Source organism: Canis lupus, chromosome 14 (genome assembly GCF_011100685.1).
Source record: "Canis lupus familiaris isolate Mischka breed German Shepherd chromosome 14, alternate assembly UU_Cfam_GSD_1.0, whole genome shotgun sequence".
NCBI classification, from domain to species: Eukaryota; Metazoa; Chordata; class Mammalia; order Carnivora; family Canidae; genus Canis; species Canis lupus.
The window spans coordinates 26,211,791-26,232,162 of record NC_049235.1 but is presented as its reverse complement, the minus strand read 5'-3'; the positions used below and the strand labels follow the sequence as shown (position 1 = coordinate 26,232,162).

General features: G+C 36.2%; 1 pseudogene; it reads right to left on the bottom strand.

Moving 5' to 3' along the window:
* Positions 1-12,844: 12,844 nt before the first annotated feature.
* The window catches only part of LOC100686450, an 85,797-nt pseudogene continuing 78,269 nt past the window's right edge, over positions 12,845-20,372 (bottom strand).

Below are 20,372 nucleotides of genomic sequence, written 5' to 3'. Positions count from 1 at the left end.
CAGTTCTGTAGAGAGTTTTTAGCTAGATTGAGCTCCAGTTGCCCACAACAGTAACTAACACTAAACTTTAATAACCCCACTCTTGGTTTAACTTTACCTCCTTCTCTGTGTTACTGCACCGAGTCTCCTGGCTCATGTTCCCTAACATCATTTCCCAAAATAGTATCCTTCATGTATTCTTTTTTTCAAGTGCTGCTTTTGGAGGAACTCAAGATAAAACATGGAGAATGGGTAGTTCTGGATGGGATAAAGGAGAATAAGCATTCTCAGTATCCATCCTTCTCCCAAGGGATGCAGGAGTAAGTAATCCTATTCAAAAATACAGGTATAGATTCCTATTAGTCTATGGTAATATTTTAGAAAAGGGTGTGTGACCAGTTTAGGCCAATGATAAAAGAGAAGTATATTTTTCTACCTTATACTGTAATAAACTATAGCACAAGGGCAGTTCTAAACAGGCAGCCTAAAATGTGAAGCTGTTGTAAAACACGTAATGTTTCTGTTGGGTTCAAAACATAACTCCAAAGGTTTAGGTAAAAACACACACTATCAGTCCAACAATACTTTATCAATTCCAAATTATTGGTGCCACAGTCACAAATAAAAGGTAGGGCCCAGTAACCTGAGAAAGAAGAAAGAGATGCCTGGGTGGCTCAGTCAGTTAAATGTCTGCCTTTGGCTCTGGTCATGATCCCACGGGTTTGGAATTGAACCACACATCGAGCTCCATGTTCAGTGGGGAGGCTGCTTCTCCCTTTCCCCTCCTTCTTGTGCTCTCTCTCCCTATCTCTTTCTCTCTCTCAACATATAAAATCTTAAAAAAAAAAAAAGACGAAAGACAAAAGGAAGCTTGAAGTTGTCACAATGTCTAGCTAGTGTTCAAGGGTGGGGAAAGTCTTAGGTTAAATTGTTTGTCAAATATGTGGTTTGATTCTCCCATAGTTTAGAGGATATGACTTAGTTTAGAGTTAATGACAAGTTGGCCAGGAGTTTCTTTTTCTAGAAACAACCAGATAGTAAATATTTTAGGCCATACAGTGCCTACAAAGGCAAACATAGGAAATACATAAACAAATGGGCATGGTCATTCTTCAACGAAACTTAGTTTACAAAAAGAGGTGGTGGGCCTGATTTTGCCTGTGGGCTATAGTTTGCTGACCCTCGTGTTAACTAAGCAGTCCTTTGTTGCCATCGCACAAAGAACCCAAGTGTGCCTCAATTAATACTTTCTTCAAAATGTGAAAGATTGCATCAGTAAATAAAATATTAGATTATCTGGCAGCTGCCTTCCAAAAATTTTATTTCCTCCTAAGAATACCAGCTTTCTATTGTTTGTATTTCCATGAAAAAAAAAAAAAACAGATCAGCAAAATACTAATTGATATTTTAACTTATTCATCTCACAATTCCTTTCCTAAAAAGGAATTGAAAGCACAAGATTTGAAAACCTATCGTGAAAGTCCATCAATTTAAAAAACACTGAGCAGAATTAAAGAAAAATACATTTGTTCAAATACAATCACATAACTAAACCAAAAAGTAGGCTCCTGGAGATAACCTTATGTTAAAAGATTTTCATGTTTTCTTGAGAGCCTTTCATGCTGAAATTTCTAAAAGCCTACTGGCTGCAAACAGTGGCAAAATGCAACAGTGATTTAACAACCCCAGGCAAAATTATATAACAGAGCAAGGCTATGACAGAGTATATTTCTTATCCAGTGGTAAGTAATCTGCAATTGTACACATTAGAATTTGGTCAGACCACAGATGCTAATTGCAATACCAGGCAGAGTGCACTCACGGTTTAATTTACATCAAATAGAGAGAAGGCTTCCAGTACCAGGCATTGAACCCCGTGTTGGAATGCTGTAGCTTTTCCTAAAGCAAAATAACACACTACCAACATCATTGTTCAGCAGCACCATGGGTATCTCTGTGGGACTTTTCTGACAAATTACTGACAAGAGTTGGCCCTATTTAATCCATAATCATGAATGCCATCAGTGCCTATGGTTAGAGGACTATAAAGCCAAAGAATAGCACACACTCGGGTCTTGTTCAGACTAAATTACTACAGGACAAGGGCCAAATACCAAAGGAACTGTGACTGCATCTTTACACAGTCCTCTCAAAATAGTTATTTTTTAATCCTGAGGACTTAATGAAAAAATAAGCAATTCCTTTGAAGTTAGGAATGTATTTTTTCTGGTAAGCAAATGTTTAACTTTCCCATCAAATAATGATTTTCTTTATCAACACACATTTTCAATCAAAGATTACAGATTTTTCTTTGGCATCTTCTTTAGATATTCTCTAAACTAGATCATTTATCATGTGTAGATAATGATGTCCAGCAGCTTATGGCTACATTGTATAATTTAGATATATTCCAACAGATGCATAAGGAACACAAAAACCACTAACCAAACTCTGAAACATTGGTGAGCAAATGGCACCACGTGTATTTTTAGGTGTGGGTGTACGGGGCAAGATCGTTGGTGACTTCCATTTCTTCACAAAGCCCTTCTGAGAGACAGAGTCTGGGGATAAGAAGGAAGTCCAAGTCCACATCCAAGACTGGCTGAGCTGGGAGACAGATAAAACATGGCAGACAAAATAGGATAAACAAACAACTATTTAAAACACGTATGTGCTGCTGAAATTAAGGGGAACTGGAATAAATTTGCATAAGCAGAGAGTAAGAGAAGTAATCTGATTATGAAAAATCAGAATGGTCCTAAAGAGACTTGACTGGAGTCACATTAAGGCTGTGTTTAGGTAACGTGTGAGACATTAGAGATCAAAAGAAAAGCATCATACTTGTCATTCACAGACACTGATTTCACCTTGATAACAACCCTGTAAAGTAGATATATTATAACCGATTTCCTGATAAGGAAGTAGAAGAAATATGAGTGATTCATATAAGCTCATTTAGCTAATAAGTGATAGAGTTAGAAAAAAACCACACACACAAAAACTCAGATCTTTTTTTAGTTATGTATAGGCATTATTTCCATTCTACCACAGTAACCCTACTATTTATGAAGGACAGAGAAGATATCATGATATATGTACTCTTGGACTGAAGGGTGTAATAATTTTAAAGTCAGTCTGGAATATTTTACTTCAGTAATCAGTATTTCCCCAGGCCTTTTGCTGATTACTTGCAGGATCTTATTCATGGCAATAATCCAAATTTCACCGATCTTGCCTCTCCCTACAGTATACATACTCTCAGCCCTTTCGAACTCCTTCCATGTGCTTCCAAGAGTTTCAAGAGTGTCTCATGAACTATCACAAGCTGTCTTTTCACAGTCTCCAAGCCCTATCTTCTCAGGGATGCCCACTACCTTGAAACTACCTGAGCACAGTGCCTCTCAAGGCAACTTCTAATAGCCATATTCCATGAGAAGGCTGAAGTCTAACTAAAATGGCCTTACTGTTTCCTCAGCTTGACTACACGTCGGAGAGGCTTCTTCCTGAGTCTAGTCTCCCTCTGCCCCCCATCTCTCTTTTCTTAGAGCATTTACTTCAGAAAACTTGCAATTATAAAGTCTTTTCTGCCCCTTTGAGATGTAAATCTTCTTCCAAGGTCTTGCGAGTCTTACAACCCAGGAATGTCTTCCTCAAGGACCTGGGAGCCATCCCTTTGAAATATAATCATTGAGAAAGATAGAGCACCGGTCTCTCTGTCTCTGTGGGAGAGCAGGAGCCTGCCTTTGATAAGTGCCAATTAGTAAACACAGGTGGACTCACACTACATAGACCAACCTCACTACCATCTGCTGGTTACCTTCCACTAATTCACCCCACCTTAAATACTCTCCCACCTTTTTTCTCAGTGCAGTTGAGTTTCAATCTTTCTCCCCTATTACTGAATCACTTACTTTTCCTGTATAACTCCAGCAGTGCAATTTTTCCAGAACAAGAGTGCTACCACCAAAAATTCTCAGACCAGTAAACCCCCAGGGACTCAAAGAGATGCAGAGATAATATCTCTCTCCCTAATTCACACTTTGTAACCTGGTGAAGCCAAAGCACTATCACTTTCCCCATATTTCATGGAGTCCTTTATGCAAAGAGTTCTTCTACCTTCTGGCTGCAGTTCTATAGATTCATGTAGGGACAGTCTGACAGTCAAACACCATGCTACTCTCTATGTCTCAATTCCTAAATCAGCAGCCCAAACAAACCAACCCACTTTCTGCCTAAGGAGCCACTCCATTTTTTTAAAATACATATAAGCTTCTCATAGACTCATCCACCAGATTGCAATCATGCCCATGCATGCTTGAATTCCAGTTCAGTCCAAAACTGAGATAGATCCCAATTTCACTCAGATGAGTAAAACAGTGTCTTGGGGGAAGTGCTTAAAAATACAACAAATGAGGAGGGAAAAAAATTAAGTATTCTAATTTTTTTCTTTACCCCCTTTGCACAGTTTGAAAGATATAGTTCAAATGATCATTCACAAAATATATTTAAACATTCATACACCTTATACCACACACTGATTTTTTTTTTTAAGATTTCATTTATTTATTCATGAGAGACAGAGAGAGAGAGAGAGAGAGAGGCAAAGATAGAGGCAGAGGGAGAAGCAGGCCCCATGCAGGGAACCTGACAAGGGACTCTATCCCGGGTTTCCAGGATCACACCTTGGGCTGAAAGCAGCCCTAAACCGCTGAGCCACCCAGGCTGCCCAGTGATTTTTCAATTAAACTTTAAATGCCAGATCAGGAAGTTTAGAGCAATTTTACTCAAAAGAAAGAAATGAAGAAAGAGACAGAAAGAGAAAAAGGGATGGAAAGGAAAGAATAAAAAGACTAGCAGGGTGGAAATCAGAGAAAGTTGATTTCAGTTCAGTATTAGAAAGAGCTGTAACAATTACAGCAATCCAACATTCAAATGGACTGTTGTAAGAAAATAATTTTGTCCATGTTAGGAGCTAGGTAAAGGCTGGAGATAGTGCATTCAGGATGCTGTAGAGGAAATTTATGCATACAGTAAAACATTCAATTCATCCTAGGACCCTTCGAACTCTGAGATGATGCTATGTGATGGGATTACCATTTGTAAAATATCAATTTTTTGTATTCTTTAATGAGGTTTTCTTAATTTTTTATATATTAGCACCTTATTAATCAAATGGAAAATATCCTCCAGTATAGAGCATTTCTTTCTGAAATGAGCACCTAATAACAGAAAGTCATTTTTATCAACATATCAGCTTCAGGTCAGGGAAGTAAAGCAATTGAATGGTGCATTTAACTGAATATTATATAGTTGCTATTATCTTTGCTCTTTGACATCATGTGTGAATTGATTTAGTTATTCTTCACAGTAATCTCCATGCAATTAGGCATTGCTTACTCATAGCTGAATGATCTGAACGGCAGCAAATAGCTTTCTCTTTTTCTACAAGTATTTCATTAGAATACTTCCCAGAACTCTATGCCAGACATAAAACTACCACAGAAAACAGAATCCTACTTTTAAATAGCCAATGATATAGTAGAAAGGGGAGCTGGCGCTCCAGGCAGAATCAGATATTTATCTTTCAGTTGATCTACCCCACTCTCAGGTTGGTGAGGGAGCAGCTGGGCTCCACCAATGCTGGAAATCAAGCCAATTGGCCTGACATGTTGCGCATTGGCCCAGGTGAATTTCTGAAGGTCACCCAATCTTGCTGGTATGGAAAGCCACAGAATATTAATAGTAAGAAGAGACTATAGACTCCAGGACACCCTAGTCTTAGCTACAGGATGCTCTAGACTTATAGGTAAGTTACCTAACCTTTTCAAATCTTAAGATCTCATACACATCTGCAAAAAGGAATATCACATACTCTGATTATCATAAAGTATTGTTTAAAAATAAGATAAAAATGCCAGATATATGTGTATATTATTTAAAGCAGTTTTGGGGGAATCTGGGTGACTCAGAAGTTAAATGAATGACTTTGATTTTGGCTCAGGTCATGATCTGAGAGTCAGAAAATCCAACCCCACCTAGGACTCCATGTTGGGCTCTGCATCAAACTCCACGCTGGGCATGAGGCCTGCTTAAGATTCTCTCTCCCTCTCCTGATGCCACCACTCCCAAGTCCTGTCTCAAAAATACATACATACATACATACATACATACATACATACTGGTTATTATTTTTGAAAAAAAATGAAGAGCAACTCCTATGCGAATCGGGAAGGCCCTAGACTGTATCATTTCCATATACCTGGTGCCTGAGTCACAGAGAGAAAAAACAACAGGCTGAGGCAACATTTCCTAACAGTCTCTTCAAAGTAGAGTAGAATTTGAGATTCTACTTTCTCATCCTTTACCAATAATGTCAATTACTGACCTAGACTTTAAATATAGAATGCAAAGAATTCTGCTTGTGCAGAACATAAAATGTTTCTTCCCTTATACACAGCTTAGTATATGTTTAAAGCTTTTTAATATGCTTACCATGAAACTTATCCCCCAAATGATGCCCTTTTTTGTTAGTAGAAAAATTTTTAATGATTTCTAAAAATGAAATAAAAGAAAACCAAAAAAAATTATCTTAAAGCTTTTAGCTCTAGGGGGATAAAATGCTAAGAGTAATAGTGGGTTCCCCTCTTGGTACATTCTATCATTGTGCTCTAACTGCTATTATTTACCTCTCTGATTTTTGTTACTGAAGAGAGTAAAAGCCCATTATACAAGAAAAACCATTTAAAGAATTTATTGGTATTGTGTGAAATGCTCTGCTCATCAAAACAAATGGAGAGCAGAGTTGTCTGTGATTGTTGGAATCCAGCACTCTTGGAATTGTGTCAAGAAGAATATAAACAGGCAGACTCCCTTCCACTAAAAGCCCATATGTGTTCCTGGCTCAAATGAGGTTCTGAGATTTTTAAACTTGCAGTAACTAATCAGAACCACAATATTCTGATCCCAGTTAAAAATAAAACATCTAACCACCCTTTTCTGCAATGATAATGCTATTTTTTTCTGAAAGCTTGGGAAAACACTTTAATACCAAAATTTAAATATTACCCATCTTCCCTCCAACTCTAGCTCCAAAGGGGAACAATTCTGTTTCTTTATTGTTTCCTAGTCACTGTCACTCTTTTACTTTTACTAACAATATTTTAAATAAGCTTCTCTTTATCAAATTTTAGTTGGAAAAAACTTTGAGTTTAAATTATGTTGGCATTCTGGATTGCTCTAGTCAGAGCACAGAAAAATATGGCCAAAACATACCTTTAAAGTCAGTGTGTTGGCTTAGACACTAACCAGCTTTCATACAAAGGTGCTTTATGAATCATGGATCAAATGAATAGCAAAATAAAAGCACACACCTCTGGAAGTATCCACCTAATGCATTTTAGGGGGACAAAAAATATCTCATTTCTGAAACGATAGAAGTAAAAATTTTAAAAGGTTTATATTTACCCAAATCTATACCTGCTTTTTTCCCTTCTTCTTTTAGGGGACATTACTTATTTACGTCGTGTTCTCCCTAGGATAGTCTGTGAAAGGAACATCATGTTTGCCCAACACACTTTTAAAAAATTATAAGCACATGAACATCCATTACCAAAAGTCCCCATAGTAGAAGTAGAACAACTTTGATAACAATATAAATCAAACAAAGGTAATGGGGAGTGCACAAACAGACACAAAGGTTAAAAACAATGATGAAGGTCATTCCCCAAAGCTGACAAGAATATTTCCAAGTGAGAATAGTTGGTGAAGTTTTCTTGAATTTATTGGAGTATTAAGCTCAGATACAGCTTTATTTGAAATTTCCTCTTGGGGTTTTTATTTTTTTTCCATTCCTTTTCCAAATTTTTTCATCACTGAAATTTTCTTAAAAATGAAATTGAAGCTAAAAGGAGTTTAGGAAAACACATTAAATCACAGAAGATATATTCTGACATCTGTGCATAAATTATTAGCAGAGGAGTAAATGGGAGGAAATTTTTTCCTACATAGTCCTGCTCAAGAGTAAGAGCTATCAGTTTTGCTTTTTATCCTGGAGGCATCTTTAAGCCATTGAAAAAGTAAGTTCCAAAGGAGGGAATTCAAATACATCTTATAAAAGCTTTGGGCAAGTGTCAATGGAAAATCGTCTCTGTGCCTGCCCCCCAAATTAATGAGGATTCTTTGCACAGACTACACGAAACTCATGGCATTGGCACAATGATATTCACTCAACTTGTCTCCATATGGTACCCTCAGGGAAGGCTTTTGTCTCAGGCCTCACCAACATCCCTAATGTATTAACCATCCAACTCATCATTTCTCTACCCCCAATCCACTGTAATTTTTTCCCTGGGAAATTTTTATTTTTTTAAAGTATATTTTTCCAGGCTCCTGTGCAACTAATTATAGTGGAGCCAACTTTGGCCTATAATACAGATGTGGGGCTGGAGCCATGCCATTGTGACCATGAAATCACCGTGTTATGAAAACCAGAGATAACTGAATAACAAAGTAAAAGACAGAGTCCAGGATATTGATATCATGGAACTGCCTTGACAGCTTTTTCTGGACTTCTTTTTAAATGAACACACATTTGGTTAAGGCACCTTTGGCTGGTTTCTGTTACATGTAACCAAACACAATTACTAACTGATAGTTGTTGCTCATGTATGTCCTAGACGGTGAGGTAATTGAACCTGTCTCTGCTCTTTCCTATTTCTTATAGCCTTAATGTCTATGCATACCTCTTTCAGAGTCTTCCCTTTTGATTCTCAAGAGACTGTTTTCCTTTCAATTAAATTCAACTTTTGTAAAACAAGATCTTTGGCTTTTGAAAATATTGATTTTGATGTGGATTTTAAGAGTCTATTTTGGAAGTCAAAAACTGAACAGCCGATGATTCTTTCTCTTTGCTTTCCAATTGTAACTCTTAACTCTCTTCAAGGCAACAATGGAAATCTCTGGCTACTGAAGGAATGATCATACACTGAGAATTGTGGACAGGAAAATACAAATTTAAGATATTATATTAAGTAATATCAAAAGAGGAAACAGGCTTATGAACTTATTCTGAGCCCTTTTAAATGTCCAAGTTATTCTTCTTATTATGTCAGTAAGCTAAGTCTTCTTCTGATCCTGTAATTCAGATTTGTATGTTTGTCCTGGAGAGAAATAGGATGGTTAAACTTATTCCTGTCTCTCAATACACATGTACTCCTTTAGTGAATGAAAACTATCCTGTGGTGGACACCACGCCAATTAAAAACCAAACCTAAAAGACTTCTGGAAGACAATATTAGGTTATCCCCTGTAAACCTTAGAAAGACTATGGAAAGTTTGTGGTCCAGACTTTTGACAAAAAAGAAAAATGTACAGAACATAGTGAAACATACATATTTCTCTCATTTCTCTAGAGAATTCAAGAGAGCTCATTTAATCCTTACAAAACTAGGTCTACGGACAGTGATTAATTCTACTGTGACTACAGTAATAGTCTTCTAGAGACAAAAGAATAAAAAGGAAGTAGATAGCAAGAGTATGTATCAATATCTCAGAGAAGAGGACAGACCTGCAACACCAAGCTCTTTAGGATGCCAGACCAAAGACACTGATACACAAATCATGAGAAGCATGAAGAATCACTAGAGAAGGTGTTAGACAAAAAACTAAGGAATCCTTCCAAATCCATGGCTTTCAGGAATAACAAAACCTCAACATCTGTCTCTTCAAATGAGAAAGAAAGATAACAACTCTTAATGTCTACATTTCTCTTGAGAAAGATTAATTTTCCAAGACATATTTGGTGGAGGTTAAGATAATAACGTATCAGATCATCTAATATCATAGATATGATACTTTGAGCCAGGGTTCAAACTTCTAGTGCCAAGCTTAAAGCCCTCTGATCCTGAGAAAGAAGTAAGCACAGAAATTTATGGGCAACAAAATATCAGCATTTAATTCCCAATTTAAGCGTCTATGAACTTGAGAGATTACAGTGGCATATCACCATACTGTTCATCTTTCAATCAAGTGCATTACTTTGGACCATGTTCTTCTGTAGCCCTTTCTATAAAAAATTTTTTAAAAAATTGGTTTTCCTCTCAGGGGCAGAGACTGTGGCTTTACTTCCTCTGTATGCCAAATACAGTGTTAGGAACCTACTGGACTCTTACTAAATAATTTTTGTGGTCATTTCCAAGATGCTCCTTATCATGTTTGAATAGCAGAACTTCCTTGTTAAAAAAAGGCACAATTAATTTGAGAATAAAATGACATGGGTCATTCTTATTATGGAATCCCAGCCCTCCCCTTTTAAGTTGGCAAGGCATTTCCTACCACTAATTACTGTAATTCCTTTTTATAATAACTCTATTTATCTACAGTGGTTTATGTCCTCTATTTTCTAGGGAAAAAAAAAAAAGAAATGTACTTGTCAAACCCCCTTCAATATTCCAGGGCTCTGCCTTCTCCCCACACTCACTCTTAAAGATGAGACTTTGTTTAGAGCTCCATTACTCTTTCCCATCATTCTTGCCTCCTTTGCAACATTGGTGTACGGTGCTCTCTGATAATGGTAACTCAAATCGCCCTTTCCAGCCCCCTGCAAATAAACTATTTAAAGGAGAGAATTGAGATCTTACTTAAAAACTTGTGAAATATATTTGAAATATTATATTATTAATATAGTATTAATTTCATTATTGATATTATCTTATTAATAATAGAATTATTACTTGGGAGAAAGGAAAGGGAAAAAGGCTTGGACAAAAAGAGAAGTATTGATAAAATGTCATCTCTGTGAAAAACTCGGTCAACCCTACAGGGTGTTCTGAAGCTGGGATGATCCCGCAGAATTGTCCAGAGTTAGGGCAAGGGAGCCAAGTCTTTATTTAAACTCATCAACCAGTCATTGAATACAGGTTTCCCTGAAAGAGGGCATGACCCTCGGCTACATGCATTTTTTCAACTGATACAATCCCCAAAAGAGCTAAGCACTGAGAGTTGTCTGTCAGCATCATATAGTTAGAGGAATAATTCTTCATGCTTGAAGAGGAATCTAGGTAGCAAATCACAACTTCTCTATGAACATCTAAGCTTTAGACAGGGAATTTCATCATATATATATATATATTTTTTTCTTTCTCAGTGTAAGTTTCTTCTGATATTAGGTAACTATCATTCTCTTCCTATAAATCAAACCTATCCTCAAAGTCCAGCACCAATCCTACAAATGCCTCACTAAATACAGCACTAACATATACTTCAGTTGCTTCCTAAGTGTATAATAATTGTTACAAAACACACTGACAAAAAGTATACAAATACTTTAAAGATTCTAAGACTCACAGTCACTTTATAGAGCTCTTATAATGAAACACACACTATAGAGATTTCTCATAGCACTTCTCCAAATTCTTGTCTAAATAATGGCTATTTTCATCAGCAAAAAAACCATGAAAGAGCATATGGTAGCCATTAACCACCAGAAAATGCAAGTGTTTTATATGGAAAATACTGGTCATTAATATCTTAGAAAGTTGTTAAGAGAATTGAAGGAAATTGAAGTATCTTAAAGAACATAATGTACACTATAATATGCTATCTTAATAGCATTGTCTAACACAATGCCAGAAAATAAATAAATACTAATTTCAGAACTTGGTTATCTAAAAATTCCTCAGTTTAGTCACTATTTACTGATTTTTCTAGGTCTAGTGACATTTATGGTAATATGCTATTTCCATAATTTTTATATTGAAGGAATATCTTAAAACACAGTTGAACCCATATTTCTCATTATGTTTTTAGGATAATGGGATCTTTATATATACTGGGTGTCACAATATGTTTATTACTATGATGAGTTTGTGACCTTTTCTATTAAACATCACTTAAACATGCTAGCAACCTCTAATATAGGATTATTCATTATTCAGTCTTGAAGATTTGGTAAAATAGAAAAGAAATATACTATATTAAATTTTTAGCTGGATAATTGGTGCATAACATATTTTTATAAACTTTTTTAATAAATGTTTTTATTGAGGTATAACATATACACTACACAAATGCTAAATGCAATCACTACCAAGAGCAAAATCTAGAATATAAGTGGCAAGATTAAAATGATAAATAGACAAATACACAGTCACAGTTAATTCTGTCAATTTTTATATATGTTTTGAAGCTATTTTATTAAATGCATGCAGGTTTAGGATTATTTGGGCTTTGTGTTTATTTTTTATTTTTTTATTTTTTAAGATTTTATTTATTTATTCATGAGAGACACACAGAGAGAGAGAAAGAGAGAGGCAGAGACAGAGGCAGAGGGAGAAGCAGGCCCCATGCAGGGAGCCCAACGTGGGACTCGATCCCGGGTCCCCAGGGTCAGGCCGTGGGCTGAAGGTGGCGCTAAACCGCTGAGCCACCTGGGCTGCCCCAGGCTTTGTGTTTAATTGACCCTTTTTCATTATGAAATACCTTTTTATATCTTTCAATATTTCTTGCAGTAAAGTCTTCTTTGCCTGATATTATCATAACCACATTGAATTTCTTTGTGTTATTGTTTATTTGATATGTCTTCATACATCCCTTTCTTTTGTTTCAATGACAAAAATATTTCTCTAAAAGATCATATAAAAGTAGGGAAAAGAAATGAGGATGTCAACTAGCTTGCATCAAAACTGGGCTGAAGAAAGACAAAGTGCTGCCTAGAGAAACTGGTAGTTTTAACAGTTTGCAGATCTCAAGATGGTCACAGGCCAACAGAACCAGCAGCTGCATTCATGAGCACCACCAACGGACAGGAGGGACAGCAAAGCTATTGATCCCAATCATTCCTCCTTTTCAGGAAGGGAGAAGGTGGAGCTCACTCTTTAGACCTATTCTTGATGATCTTGTGCTTCTTCATGGCTTTCTCCCAATAGATGTCATTGAATTTCTCACTGACCACATTCCTGGCAGCACTCTCATCCAGGCAGTGTGGGAGCAATTCTGGAGCCTCCAGGGTTTGAGCAAGTGAATGTAAAAGCTCTGAACATTACATCTTTCAAAGAGGTGTTGTGTTGTGGGCCTGTTGAATGTATATGTGGTTAGGACCCCCGCAGAAGCTTGAAGTGAGAAACCAGAATAATGAAGTGCCTATTCCACTTCTTACAAATGCTGCAGGTGCAGTCAAAGATGTGCAAGTCCACTGAGGCCCAAACTTCAAAGCTCCACAGCAGCAGCCTCCTGGGTTTTTTACCAGGCCCCGGTTTTGGAAGGTGTCCAGCAGCAGCTTTGTCATGTCCTGGAGGATGGCTCTTTGCTACATCTGGAACACCTGCCTGTGCTCCTACTGGTCGCCCAGGTCCAGTATGGCCATGGAGGCTATTGAGGTTGCTGGGGTTGGCTGCAGTTGTGACTTGGAAGGGGCAGCACCATGATCAATGCCAGCTCTGCCTACCTCTACCTAGGGCTGCCTCCTGGGCTCCTAGTGTCAACTTTACCACTGGGCTCCTACCCCCCGTCTGGCATGTGGGGTGCCGTGGGGCCAAGGTGGCAGCTGTGGGGGCCTTAGAGGACGCAGGCCACTTCTCTTATCCTTTTTTTTTTAACCCGTATCCTTTTATTTTCAATTAATATCTATATTTACAATGGATCTCTTTATGGAGCATATACTTGGATTCTGTTTTTAATCCATTTGTCTTTCTAGTGCTTAATCCATGTATATTGAATAACTAAAGTAGTTGCATTTAACAGCATCTCAATAATTGTTTTTCTTTGCTCCATCTGGTCTTTGTTCACTTTTTCATCTTTCCCTGTCTCTTTTAGAATTAATCAAATTGTTTTACTTCCTTTTATTTCTTCTTTTAGATTGTCTACATTTTTATTACTTTTTAGAAGTTTCCCCAGAGATTACAATATTCATCTTTGCCTCTGTACAATCATCCTAACATTAGTACTTTTATCACTTCCAAACAATGCAATAATCTGACAACAATTTAACTCCATTTACATGCTTCTTGACATTTATGCCATTATAGTCATATGTTATACATTTCCATATATTATAAGCCACATAGCTATGATTATTGTTGTTTTAAATACCAATATCTTCTCATATTTACTCCTGTATTTACACTTTCCATTGCTCTTTATTTCCTCCTGCAATTTTATGTATCCATCTGGAATCACTTTCCTTTAGCGTGAAGAATTTCCTTTAACATATTGTATAATCTGCTTCTACTGGTGACAGATAACTCTCAAATTTTGTCTGAGAACTTTATTTTATCTTTATTTTTTAATAACTTAAAAAAATTTTTTTGAATGATTTTAGATTTATATAAAAGTTGTAAGGGTAGAACTGCTTCCTTACAGCCTTCACCCAGATTCCTCCTAATGTTAACCATGAGACATAACCATGGCACACTACAAAACTAAAACACTAATACTACTAAACAAACAAATAAATAGAACATTCATTGCTTAAACTACAGATTTTATTCATATTTCACCATATTTTCCACTAATGTTCTTTTTCCATCCTAGGATACAATCTGAGCTAATGTATAGCATCTAGCATCTTATATTTCAAGAATATTTTTATTGCACATAAAATTCTGTATTGGCCATTATTTTCCTTTCAGCTCTTTAAAGATGTCATTCTAGTGCTCACGTTGGCAGCACATATACTAAAATAAGATGTCATTCTACTATTTTCTAGATTCCAGTTTCTACCAAAAAGTTATTATCCTTATTGCTGCTAGTTTACAGATAATGTGTGTTTATTTTGCCTCTGACTGATTTTAAGCTTTTTATTATACATTGGCTTTCAGCTGTTTAATATCATGTGCCTAGATACAGATTTCTTTGTACTTATCTTGATTAGTTCAGAGTTCACTGAATCTCTTGTACCTGTGTGTTTTTGCTTTTTATTTTTAAAGACTTACTCATCAGAGAGTGAGTGCGCAAGAAATCATGTGCACTTGCACAAGTGAGAGGAGGGGCCAAGGGAATCCTCAGGCAGACTCCCCACTGAGCGCAGAGCCCAATGCAGGCTAATCTCACCTTCCATGAAATCATGACCTGAGCCGAAACCAAGAGTTTGATATTCAACTTACTGTGCCCCCCAGGTGCCCCTCTTGTATCTGTATTGATATCTTCTTTCAGTTTTGGAAAGTTCACAGATATTATCTCTACAAATATTGATTCTGCCCAATTTTCTCTCAAATCTCCTTCTGGAACTCCAACCATATGTATATATTCAAACTTTCCTTGCATCTTGTGTCCCCTATACTTTGATTTATTCTTTTCATTATTTTTGCTCTTTGGTTGAGTTTCTATTGGTGTGTCTTCAAGTCCAAGAACACTGCCTTCCACTACATCCAGTTTGGTGTTAGGCCACCAAACTATTCTTATTTTCAGATATTGTATTTTTACTACTAAATGTTTATCTTACTCTCTTTTATAACTTCTAGTACTAAGTTAAAATTCTTATTCTTGAGGAAAGCATAGTGGGGCAGAATAGGGGAGGATACAGGGGGACTGCAATGACCTTGAGGGGATGTGGAAAGGTGATGAAAATGTTTTAAAACTAAATTGTAGTGATAGTTGTATAACTATAAAATCACTAAAAAAAATCATTTAATTGTACATTTACAATAACATATCAATAAAGATGTCAAAAAGTGAAAAACTCCATCTTTTTATTCATTTTTCCTCATCTTGTCTTCCATTTCTTAACATATTTAAAATAATTCTTTTAGGGGCTCAGTTGTTTAAGTCCCTGACTCTGGCTCAGGTCATGATCTTAGGGTCCTGGGATTAAGCCCCCACACTGTGCTCCCTGCTCAGTGGAGAGTCTGCTTCTCCCTCTGCCTCTCCCCGTGCTCATGCTCTCTCTCTCTCTCTGTCTCTCTCTCAAATAAAATATTTTTTAAAAAATAATTATTTTGTTTTTTTTAAAGATTTAATTTATTTATTCATGAGAGACACGGAAAGAGAGGCAGAGATACAGGCAGAGGGAGAGGCAGGCTCCCTAAAGGGAGCCTTATGCGGGACTCGATCCCAAGACCCCAGAATCATGCCCCAAGCCAAAGGCAGAGGCTCAACCATTGAGCCACCTAGGCATCCCAAAAATAATTCTTTTAAAGTCTTTGTTAGCTATATCCAATTCCTGGTTTAGCTAGGGGAGTCTGCGTTTATTGCCTATTTTTGCTCTTGCTTACTGGTCATACTATCCTATCTTGTCATATTATCATAATTTTTATTGTATGCTTTGGATTATGTAAAAAAATACTTGTAGCACTTATTGATGATGTTTATTTTCCCAAAAGGAAGGCTATTCTTTTCCTCTCTTTGGCAGATAAGTTAAAAAGTTAGCTACCTACATTCAGTCAGAGATTTCACTGAGTCACGTCTAGGTTTCGGTTTTAGTAAAATGCAGTCCCCCGTTAGTTCAAAAATGTTTCTTGGGCGTGGATGTTCTGGACTTTTCCTGTAGACTCTGGCAGGTCTTTGCCTATTTAGCCCTGAAAAACTATGGGAGATTCTGTTTTGTCCTTTACAGATTTTAAGCTTAGCTCAATAGTTTCCTCCTCCACACTATTGCAAATATATATTAAATACAGTGATATGTTAAATATTTTGATGTGAAGACTGGCCATGTCTAGCTTCCTTACTCTAGCTAGACTGTGGTGTACACATGAGGAAACTGCAATAAATTTCATCTGTTTTAGAAGTCTTGACCCAGTCACTAAACTATGTTACATGGAAAAAAAAGGAAGTATACTTTTGAGTCTGATCTGAATTCAACCAATCATATTATCTTTTGCAATTGCCAAAAGAGCCAAATTTGAAAAAAAAAAAAATCAGAAGAAACAAACTCTGGGGCGCCTGTGTGGTGCATTCAATTTAGCATCCAGCTCTTGATTTTAGCTCAGACCGTGATCTCACGGTAGTGAGACTGAGCCCCTTGTGGGGGTCCACGCTTAGCTCGAAGTCTGCTTGGAATTCTCTTTCCTTTTCCCTCTGCCACTTCCATTTGTTCTCTCTCTCTCTCTCTCTCTCTCTCTGGAATAAATAAATCTTAAAAAGAAAGAAGAACAACACAACAACCAACACTACCACCACCACCACCGCCACCTCCACCACCATTATCACCACCACCATCACCACCAAACTCAAAAAACAGTGGAATGGTAATTACCGGGGGCTGGGGATGGTAAAATAGGAGAGATATTATTTAAGGGTATATACTACTATCTAATACACAGTACAGTGATTATAGACAACAAAACTATAGCATAAACATTAAACTCACTAAGAGACTAGGTCTTAAATGTTCCTACCACTAGAAGAAATCATAATTAAGTGGCACAACAGAGATGTTTAGCTAATACTACAATGGTAATCTTACTGTAATATAAATGTATCAAATCAATATGTTGTACACTTTAAACTAAGTGTAATATTATATGTCAATTATATCTCAATTTTAAAAGAAGTTCCAGTTCTTCCCTCAGCAAGATTACCCTCTGTTTAGACTAAGGCCCATCTTCCTGTACCAAATAAGCAAAATGCTCCCATAGAAGAAAATGATTTGGTAATTGTGAACCCATCTAAAAAATGGCTCTTTCCCCTCTGGAATTTCAGTTCATCTATTCTCCTTACTGATATAACAATCTAATATTTTTTAAAACATAATTCTGTAATTTATCTTCTTTTTAAAATTTGTTACAGTGAAATTGTTGCCTTCCCATGATCTATTACATCACACTTGCAAGCATACTGTCAATCTTATTACACTTAAACAAACATACATTTAATTATTTGAGGTCTATGTTAAGAAACAGAATTGCAAATGATCTCAAAAACATGTCTTTTGCTTATAATGTTGAAAAAGGTCTGGAAATAGTAATGATACTCTAGATAATATACAACCATTGTCATTACCCACATAACCATGTCTAAAGTGGCAAAGATGTGGCCACTTTCCAAAACATACCAGTTAGAAAGCAATAGACTCATTTATCATAGCACCAGTTGTATACATCTGGGATGAATATATATCCTAATTTTCCCTGGACAGTCCCAGTTTATATTTATAATCACTTAGTAACCAAGCAGTGTCCTTTTTACTCACAAAGATGTCACAGGTAAAATGATAAATTACATGGTTCCACCTTAATTCATATATGGATATGAGGCATAGAGAAAGACAAGATTCTAATTTTCACTGTGCCTCCCACCTCCCATATTCATATATATCATTAGATCTTACTGTCAACATACTAGGATGTTGATAATTTCTGAACCATGGCCCTATTATAGTATCATTTGCCAAAATCAGGGCAAAAATAAATGACTTGTATTCTAGGTATTTCTTGATACTTTATACTTGTAGCTTCAGAACTTTTTTCTGTTATGCTCATATGACTATAGTTTTAAGAAAACCACTACCAAAAGTTCACTATTAACACCACCTTACATCCCAATAGGTAAAATGTAGTTCAATTCTATTAAAATATGTTTATATATGAGTATAAACTGTTTATAGTTTTAAGACATTTAGATACATACTTTTTTTCCGTTTAGCATAATATAATAGATACTTCAAAAACAGAGCCAGAAAACAACTTTAGAATTTTCATCATTTTTATAGCTAGTATATAAAACAGGTTGCATTCAATTCTCCATGGAGTAAAGTTTGAAAATGAGGCTGAATTATTTGCAGATGACAAATTTTAGACCCTAAAACATGCTTGGTACACTGAAGAAAATCCTGTTGGTTAAATCACTTAAGCCATCAAGTTTTTCTTAAAGTGTCTCGATATGCTTTTGACTGATACCATCTGTTATCTACTGAAAAAATTACTTTCCTTTGGAAGGTATTCATCAAATTATAGGTGACATATTTGTTTGAGAATATACTAGACCATCTGGTTCTATAAAAACGTGTTTCTAAAAAATACTGCCATCCTATCTCAGCTACACCATCCATATTTTTCAGAAGCTCTGTTTGTTACACTCCCAAAACAGAAACACATGATATTTTTGGCTCCTGGCTAAAGAAACCAGGGAAAACATTTACAAAGAGATTTTTCTAAGCACCATGATATTTTACAGCTATTCATTAAAAGAATAAGTAGGTGACCAGCAGAATGGAGTGTGGAGAAGAAAGGAAGAAGGCATGGTGGGTTCAATATTTCATATCCTGAATAGAAAGCCACTAAAACAAAAACCTGACATAATCTTCCCTCCATATATGAGCTTTATAGAACACCAGGTGTATTATTCTATTTATAATAAAAAAACCTAAATTTTCTGTTTATAGATATACTCCCATTCCTATTAGCTTCCTGCAGTTGCTACTTGGCAATGTAAAAAGTTATTTTCTTTTCCTAAGGGTGCTTTTTTGTTTCTTAAAGCAATAGGTGATAAACCTAAGAATATAATCTCACTTCTGATTTTCTATCTGATTTTAGTAGACTTGCTAAAGGCCAAATTTTCTCTAACTATAAAATGGGCCAGTTTCTCATCAGAACAAAGTTTATCTAAATCAGACCCAAATTTCTTTTTAACACAATGAACTAGAGCAATTGCCCTCAAACATTCATACTGTATATCTCACTGGTCTTCACAAGGAATGGTAAACCACTGTGAAATAAAAAAGCAGCTCAGTACTCCTATTAAGGATATTCATATATTTTACCACATTTAAATGGTACAGTACTCATTTATTCATTTAAAAATATGTATTGAGCCCTTTTCATGTGGTCAGCACTACTAAGCACTGAGGACCTACTAATGAACAGGAATAGTCATAGCCCCTGCCCATCAAAAGTTTAAAGTCTAGGAAGTGAAAGAGGCATTGCTTAATCAACAAAACAAATGTAAATTTGCCTGTGTAAGAAGAGTTTTGGAGGCATGAAGTACGTTATGAGTGTATAATAGGGAGCTAAAAATTAGAAGGGTCACGGTAGGCCTCTGTAAGGAAGTAATACATGATACAAGATATGAAATGTGAGTAGAAGTTAATTCAGTGAAGAAGAAAAGAAAGAGCTTTGCAAAAGAAAAAACAGTCTCACCCTTGGCTTGGGCAGAACCTTCAATGTAATATAACTCATAGTTTCTGTCTGGAATATATACATTCCAACTGTCAGCTGACCTTTAATTGGATATTCATTTCCCTTTCTGTCTAACCCATCCATGATTATTAAACCATCCTTTTTTTTTTTTCTATAAATGCCACTACGGGATAAACCTCTGATTTGATGCTAGAGATCTTTTCAGTTGTAGTAAAGCTGTAATAAAATGAGCGCGTAACTATCATCAAAAGCATGTATAACAGTTTCAGAGAACCCATCAAGATTAGCTTTTCTCAAAAGGACCTACCAGAGTTAAAGGGATTAAGG